General features: G+C 36.8%; 1 long non-coding RNA gene across 1 annotated transcript; it reads left to right on the forward strand.

Moving 5' to 3' along the window:
* The first annotated feature begins 5,901 nt into the window (after window positions 1–5,901).
* On the forward strand, window positions 5,902–7,829 carry LOC306785997. Its single transcript, XR_013772456.1, has 4 exons — window positions 5,902–6,315; window positions 6,426–7,021; window positions 7,111–7,387; window positions 7,572–7,829. It is a non-coding gene; the product is annotated as an uncharacterized lncRNA (long non-coding RNA).
* Window positions 7,830–8,462: the final 633 nt, after the last annotated feature.

Here is an 8,462-nt window from a genome sequence, read left to right on the forward strand (position 1 = left end):
AGAAAATGCATTTCCTGCTGAAAATGCGTTGGAATGCTGAAAGCTGAAATGAATCTCAAAAACATTGCTGAAAATAGATCTCCAATTTTTAAAATATTGCAAAAAGCTTAGTAATTCAAAAAGTTGAAAGATTACAAATATGAAGTTATATCACCCTTCTCCTGAAAGAGCTGAACATTTTGATCTTCGAACGGTTTCTGTAGCTTAAAAGAATTCCAGCGGCAGTGATATTTGTTGTAGTAGTAGTAGAAGTTGTAGTTGTAGGAGAAGTATTGTTAGCAGTATTAGTAGCATTTGAATAAGTACTAGTTGTAGCAGGAGTGATATTTGTAGTAGAAATAGTAGTAAAAGTTGTAGTTGAAGTATTAGTAATTAGAAGAAGTAGTAGAAGTAGTAGTATCAGTAGTAGTAATAGCTATAGTAGTGGTCATAGTATTTTATAGAACAGTAGTAGTAGTATAATAAGTAGTAGTAGTAATAGTAATAGTAAAGTCAGTTTTTGAAGTAGCAGCAGTAGTAGTACTAGTAGCAGTCGTACCAATAGCTGTAGTAGTATTAGTACTGGTAGTAGCAGGAATAGCAGTATTAGCAGTTGTGGTATAAGTAATAATAGTAGTGGTAGTAATAGCAGCAGTGGTAGTTATACTATTTATGGTAGCAGTAATAGCAGTAGCAGGAATAGTAGCAACAGCAAAAGTTGAATTAGTAGTAGTAGTAGTAATACTAGAAATATTAGCAATAGTAGTAGTTGTCGCAGTATTAGTAAGAGCATTCATTATTTCAACAAAAAAGCCTAATTTTGAGCGAAACGTTTAAATACAGTTAATCCATAAGGCTTATATTTTGAAAGGGTGGGACTGGGTGGGGGAGGGAGGGGGAGAGGAGACATAATCATCATGTTTGACACACATAAACAGGCTTCATCACAAGCAGTTCAGTTAGAATTCACTCTCTGGGGCTTTTATTTTGAAATGGGGTGTGGGGTGTGGGGGAGAAGGGGAGAGGAGACAGAATCATAATGTTAGATAAACACAAACCAGTTATTAAATGACAGGCTCATCACAAGCATTTCAGTTAGGATTCATTCTGTGGGGCTTTTATTTTAAAATGGCGTGTGTGTGGGGGGGGGGGGGTGGGGGTGTAGGAGGGGGGAAAGACCTCTAAAGATCCCTAAGACCTGAATGACTGTATGAGAGAGAGAGAGAGAGAGAGAGAGAGAGAGAGAGAGAGAGAGAGAGAGAGAGAGAGGAGTGTATGTGCGCGTGTCTGTGTTTATCAACATCAGTAATTGGCTCAATCGCAAACACCTGTGTGCCTGAAGCCATTTCATGGAGATAAAACAGGGAAACACCTCTTAAACAAATCATCAAAACTCCCATAACCGTAGCTCCTATTGCTCCGATATTAATAATTGAGGGGAAGAATGAGTTGAAGAACAGATTCTGTAAAAATTGTGTCTGTAGTGTAATAAATGTGGCTTAACTGGCGATCTAGAAATGGGGTACCGTGTTCTGTGGAAGATGTTTTTGAAGCAAAATTGAACATTGGTCTCTATGGAGCAGAAAGTTGGTTTTCCTCTCAATTAACGGCTTCCGTGTCAAATGTGGAAATCTGTGGGATTCCACAGTAATATTTCTACGACAAGGACAATATTAGCTACTTCTACATCCAGAAATTATGCATGAAGAGTGAAGATTGTGGACACAGTGGCAAAATACAAATTTTTTTCCCCAAGAATCTCAAGCTGCTCTTCACTCTAGCGGTGACATCACGCACTCTAAGCTGCGCAATACACACCCATTATAAAGTCAGAAAAGGGCTGAAAAATCATAAAAGTTAAATTGCTGCAGTTCAAAAAGTTTAAAAGATATCAAAAAGCTGAATCATGTTGGCAATAGTTGAGGGTTTTCTCAACATTTGAAAGTTGAAATGGTGTCTGTAGCTGAAAGTATGAGGAAGTTGAAGGATTTGAAAGTTGAAGAAGTTTAAGAGGATTTGTAAATATTCTCCATAGAGATCCCATTCAAAAAAAAGTTGCTAAAAGCTGAATAATTCAAAATGTTTAAAGGTTAGAAATAGAAAAAGTCATAGCAGAGATGAGCTGAAGGAGCTGAACATTTTGATAGTTGAACGGTTTCTGTAGCTTAACAAATGAAGAAGAAGAAGCGTTGCGACGAAAAACGGGGGGACGGAAGAAATAGAGGAACTAGAAAAAGCATTTCCTGCTGAAAATGCTTTGGAATGCTGAAAGCTGAAATTAATTGTGAAAAAATTGTTGAAAATTAAGAAATGGGAGACTATCTGTTTGAAAAATGTTGAAGCTCGAAAACATTTAAACTGCACTGCTGAAAAACCTTCTAGTTTAAATGTCTAACTATGGTGTCTGTAGCTGAAAGTATGAGGAAGAAGAAGGCTTTGAAAGTTGAAGTATAACAGGATTTTTGAAGATTTTCTCCAAACAGATCCCATTCAAAAGAAAATTGCAAAAAGCTTAATTCAAAAAGTTTAAAGATTACAAATATGAAAAGTCAAAGCACCCCTCTCCTGAAAGAGCTGAACATTTTAATATTCATTTTATAACAATTTATGTAGCTTAAACAAATTTCAGAAGTAGTGATATTTGTAGTAATAGTAGTAGAAGTTGTATTTGAAGTAGAAGTATTATTAGTAGTAGAAGTATTAGCAGCATTAGAATAGGTAGTAGTCGTAGCAGTAGTGATATTTGTAATAGTAGTAGTATAAGTCATAGTTGTAGTAGAACTATCATTAGTAGTAGAAGTATTAGTATTAAGAAGAAGTATTAGTATTTAGAAGAAGTAGTAGTATTTAGAAGAACTAGTAGCCTAGTATCAGTAGTAGTAGTAATAGTTGTAGTAGTGGTCATAGTATTTAATATAACAGTAGTAGTAGTAAAAGTAATGGCAGTATTTGAAGTAGCAGTCGTAGTAGTACTAGTAGCAGTCATACTAATAGCTGTCGTAGTATTAGTACTGGTAGTAGCATGAATAGCAGTAGTAGCAGTTGTAGTATAAGTAATAGTCGTAGTGGTAGTAATAGCAGTCGTGGTAGTGATAATATTGATGGTAGCAGTAATTGCACTAGTAATAGTAGCAACAGCAAAAGTTGTAGTAGAAGTAGTAGCAGCAGTAGTCGTAGTAATACTAGAAATATTAGCAGCAGTAGTAGTTGTCGCAGTATTAGTAAGAGCATTCATTATTTCAACAAAAAAGCCGAATTTTGAGCTTAATGTTTACATAAAGTTCATCCATGGGGCTTTTATTTTGAAAGGGTGGGGCTGGGTGGGGGAGGGAGGGGGAGAGGAGACATAATCATAATGTTTGACACACATAAACAGAGGTTATTAAATGACAGGCTTCATCACAAGCAGTTCAGTTAGAATTCACTCTCTGGGGCTTTTATTTTGAAATGGGGTGTGGGGTGTGGGGGAGAAGGGGAGAGGAGACAGAATCATAATGTTAGATAAACACAAACCGGTTAATAAATGACAGGCTCATCACAAGCATTTCAGTTAGGATTCATTCTGTGGGGCTTTTATTTAAAAATGGCGTGTGTGTGTGTGGGGGGGGGGGTGGAGGAGGGGGGAAAGACCTCTAAAGATCCCTAAGACCTGAATGACTGACTGAGAGAGACACAGAGAGAGAGAGGGAGAGGAGTGTATGTGCGCGTGTGTCTGTAAGTCTGTGTGTTTATCAACATCACGAATTGGCTTAATCGCGAACACCTGTGTGCCTGAAGCCATTTGAAAATATTCTCCATAGAGATCCCATTGAAAATAAAAAGCTTAATAATTCAAAAAGTTTAAAGGTTAGAAATATGAAAAGTCATAGCACCCCTCTGGTGAAAGAGCTGAACATTTTGATAGTTGAACAGTTTCTGTAGCTTAAAAAATTAAGGAGAAGAAGAGGTGGGATGGAAGAAATAGAAGAAGTTGAATAAAGATAAAGATTCGAAGAACAATAGTTGGAATGCTTAACAGCTTTCCAACAATGAACGTGAACTTGTTGTGTATATGTATATATATATATATATACATATATATGTTACAAATAAGGTGTGTTATGATGAGTATTTATTTTAAAAATAAAAGCTGAATGAATGTCTTATCCTACAGAGAAATATACTTGTTCTTCAATACTTTAGAAATATATTTATAGAAATATATTTTCCCCCTTTAACATGCAGAACTACGCAACCAGAATTTACGAGGACCCTTGAATGCAGCATTTGCAGTTATTTTGACCTAAAGTTAAAAAAAATCGATAATCACCTGATGAGTGAAAATATTTAGTTATGAAATAACAGTTAACAGTTAATCTGTTTCATGATCATATGAAACATTCAACTCTTCAACTCACAAAGTGTAAGTAGAGGTTAGCTTTATACATCCTGGTTCATATGTAACGTTAGCTAACAGCTAACTTTAGCTAACAGCTAACAACAGCTAACAGCTAACATTAGCTTGTTGTTGACTAGTGTTTATTTAACTAAAGACATTTCAGCTCCGGTTCGTTCACTTTATTCAGAACTGGTTGAATGTTATTTCTGCTTCTCGATTTGTTTTCAAGTATAGTTTGTTAAGCTAAAGTTAACAGCTGACTAAGCTAAGTTAGCTTAGTTCTGAGCTAACTAAGCTAAGTTAAACTATAATTAACAGCTAACTAAGCTAAGTTAAACTGTAATAAACAGCTAACTAAGCTAAGTTAAAGCGTAAATAAAGGCTTTAAATTAAGCTGGTTGTGTTCATTCAATCACACAACCCAGCAGCGGTTGTTGCAGACACACCTGGAGAAGAGCTGCTCTCAGCTGACTGCATCTTTCTACTTTCAGATTTTAAGGGCGATATTTTGTGTCGTCTCTTAAGCCTGTTTTCTATGAAGGTAGATTTGTGTCTTTATTTTTCAAAAGCAAAAAAAAGTTTCAAAAGCAAAAGAAAGTTTCAAAAGCAAAAATAAAAGTTTCAAAAGCAAAAATAAAAGTTTTAAAAGCTAAAAAAAAAGTTTCAAAAGCAAAAAAAAAAGTTTTAAAAGCAAATATATAAACTGAGAATAATTTATTTGTTAAAAAAATAAAAGCTTTGGTTTTGAATCCAAAAGTTTTGAATCCAAAAGTTTTGAAACTAAAAGTTTTGAAACTAAAAGTTTTGAAACTCAAAGTTTTGAAACTCAAAGTTTTGAAGCCAAAAGCTTTGGAACCAAAAGTTTTGAAGTCAAAGGTTTTGAAGCCAAAAGCTGAGTTGGGTGTAGTGGGCGGGGCATACGCTGCTGAATGTATCAGGAGTTTCTATTGGTCCGTTTGACTTGCGTCTCGTATCTGCATCATCTACACAAACGGGAGGTTACGTGACATGGAGGTAAGTTGACTGCTCTGTTTTGTCAAAATTATTGTAAATATAGCAGCACTTCACTTTCTTCTCATGTTGTTCGTGTCGTGGAGTCTCTTTTTAAGAACGACATGGAGGGCTGCTGTGTTGACATGTAGCCCCACTGTGGGCGAACGTTACATGCACCTGAGGCATCTATGTTAGCTAAGGTTAGCTACACATGTATGACACAATTTAAAACAAATCCTATGAGCTTGGTTCTCTCTGACCGAGGTAGGTACAGATGACGACACTGTATCTAAAAACGACATGCGTCTTATGACTACACTGGTCAGACACCGAAGAAAACCTTTACTACTTCTGCCACCTCTGCTTGAAACGTCCCTTATTTGTTCAAACGCACCACCTTGTCGCGGAAGCTGTGCAGTACACACACATACATGATAGTAGATAAATTGGCAATTATGAACGCAGGCTCTGGGAAAATACTTTAAATCAGTGTATTTTAGATCACATATATGCCTCGCATGGAAATTAACATGCATGTGCTACAACTCTATTATTTTTATTCATAGGTTCTTGTGTGTGCTAACAAGTACGAATCATGTAACAGTAAAAGGTACCCAAAATATTCAACACTATTGTAAGTAACATTATCAGTTGACCCCATACAAAGGCTTGTATCATTTGATACTTGATAATTAACAAAATTGTACCACTTGTGCCTTTATAATAAGCTCCAGAGAGTAAAATAGTGACACAAAACGCATTCAACTTACATTTAAACATGTCTGTGTGTTATGGAGGGGTTCTGTATATTTGTTAAATCATTCCATTGTTTAGTTTGTTGGCAATGACTGGCTTTTCTTGTTATACGATATGACTATATGGTCTGTGTATTTATAATAATCCAGTGTGGTCATAATTCCCTTTTCTACAGAATGGAACCTCTTCCACAAATAGCTTTTGTTCAGGTATGTTGACCTCTCTTCTCAAAATGTAATTCATCTGTATATACACATATAAACATGTTTTGATACCACTGCTCTAATAAATTTCTATTTTGCTAAATTCCCTCTTACAGGAATCCATTAGCAGGCGGCTTTTATGCAGGGTCAGGGATCGGCTTTCTGCAGTAATCACAAGGGAGCCAATTGATTTTGATTACCTGCACATGGTTATCTCTCAGGAATTGCAGTTTCTTCGATGGATATTCCTCAGTGTGTAGTAGATGGTTTACAAAATCTAAGTGAAGTGATCAAGTCTCACATTTCAAACAGCACTGTTGCTCCATTACTTGACAGTGTAGCTGTAGTTGAATGGAATGGTACTGTGGGTCGACCAAAATTTAGCATTAATACCCTAGTCCTTGAAAATCTTCTCAGCATGAACCTACCAATGACCACTCTGGCTACTGCCCATGGCATTTCAAGATCCACACTTTACAGGAGGATGAGGGAGCATAATCTCTCAGTCAGAAACACCTACTCTGATATATCAGACATTGTACTTGATCAAAAGGTGAGATCTATCAAAGCCAGAATGCCTGATGCAGGATATCGGCTTGTAAAAGGGTCTCTACTGGCTATGGGATATCGTGTCACATGCGAGATGCATGTTTACTGTGAGAGGAACCGGTCGTGGCAGCTTTATTGCTGGCAAAAGTGTCCACAACCAAAGGTAAAAATTGTATGTATTACTATAAATGTTTACATTATATAAAACATGAATATCAAATGTAGCCACTTCATCATGTAATTTGCTTCCAGAGTGGAACGCCTTTGGAGAGATGTTTGGAATGCTGTAACATCTCAGTACTACAACTTGCTTCACATCTTAGAGGAAGATGGCTTCATTGACCTTTCAAATGCGGTTCACCTCTTCTGTGTGGGGTACGTCTTCATTCCCCGTCTACAACAAGATCTGCAAAATTTTGTGGAGACCTGGAATTACCACCCCTTAAGCACAGAGGGAAACTTGTCCCCGAATCAGCTTTGGAGGATTGGAACGCTACAAGTACCTGTGCCAGAGCCAGATCTGCAGGAGGTACTGTGTGTACTATACATTTAGCACAAGAACAAAGAAATGCAATTTAAAGTATGGTATTCATTAATTTGCTATATCACTCGAACCTAAATTAATAAATATTAACATTAGATCGTCTACAGTATGTGTATAAACGAGGCAATGGCTATATTCGTAATTAATGTATGTGTTTGGTCCATCTCAGATCCTGCAAGCAGAACACTTGCATGATGAGGAACCTGAATCAGAGCATGGGGTCACTGTAGCAGAGATGCCGTGCCCCTTGTCAGCTGAAGGTCTTGCTGCAGTGCAGCAAGTAAACCCCACCGTCGAGTCCTCTTCTTTTGGACGGGACATCTATATGCATGTCCTTCAACTGGCCTCATTTTTTGGATGAAGTTTGATTGATATACTTGATGCACATCTCATGTGCTTATTCTAAAACCAGTATGCACGTTTAACTGATCACAAATAAAGCACAGTAAATAGATACGTATGTGTTTATTTTGCTCACTCACATTATACCAAGGTGGTATAAATAGCTGCAGTATAAAATGATTCTGGAACATTTTGTTTGTTTCACTAAAGAATAGAAAACATAAAGAACAAGCACAAGTGAAACACAACACAGAACCATGCTCTTGCCAACAACTATTGAACACATTTATCACACTCTATCAAATCCTGCACCATACTTAATGGCAGTTTGCAGGAGTGTTTTAACAGATTCATAATCTTTAATGTGGGCTACTGGGAATGTGATGGTGTCTGTGCAAGCACTGACACTTGGGTAACACACAGTGTGGTTAGGCATGGCGTTCAGACACCAATGATCAAATTTCACTGTGAGTTTGAATGTTTGCCGATCTTCCAAAAGCAGATGTCTGTGAGCTTGACCAGTCATCCACTGCATGACTGAGGATACAGTCAAAGCCTCTCCTGCAGTGTCGCCATCAGTTTGTGCATCTTGAAGAGAAATACAAAGTGTAGACCAGAATAAATCTCTCCAGTCATTTTATATGCAAACAGTTAAATATGATGCTCATTAAGACAGTTCTATGGTATAGAATTTAACGTGATTGTGGTTGATATCAAA

This window comes from Melanostigma gelatinosum (assembly GCF_949748355.1).
Source record: "Melanostigma gelatinosum genome assembly, chromosome: 12".
Classification (NCBI taxonomy): domain Eukaryota; kingdom Metazoa; phylum Chordata; class Actinopteri; order Perciformes; family Zoarcidae; genus Melanostigma; species Melanostigma gelatinosum.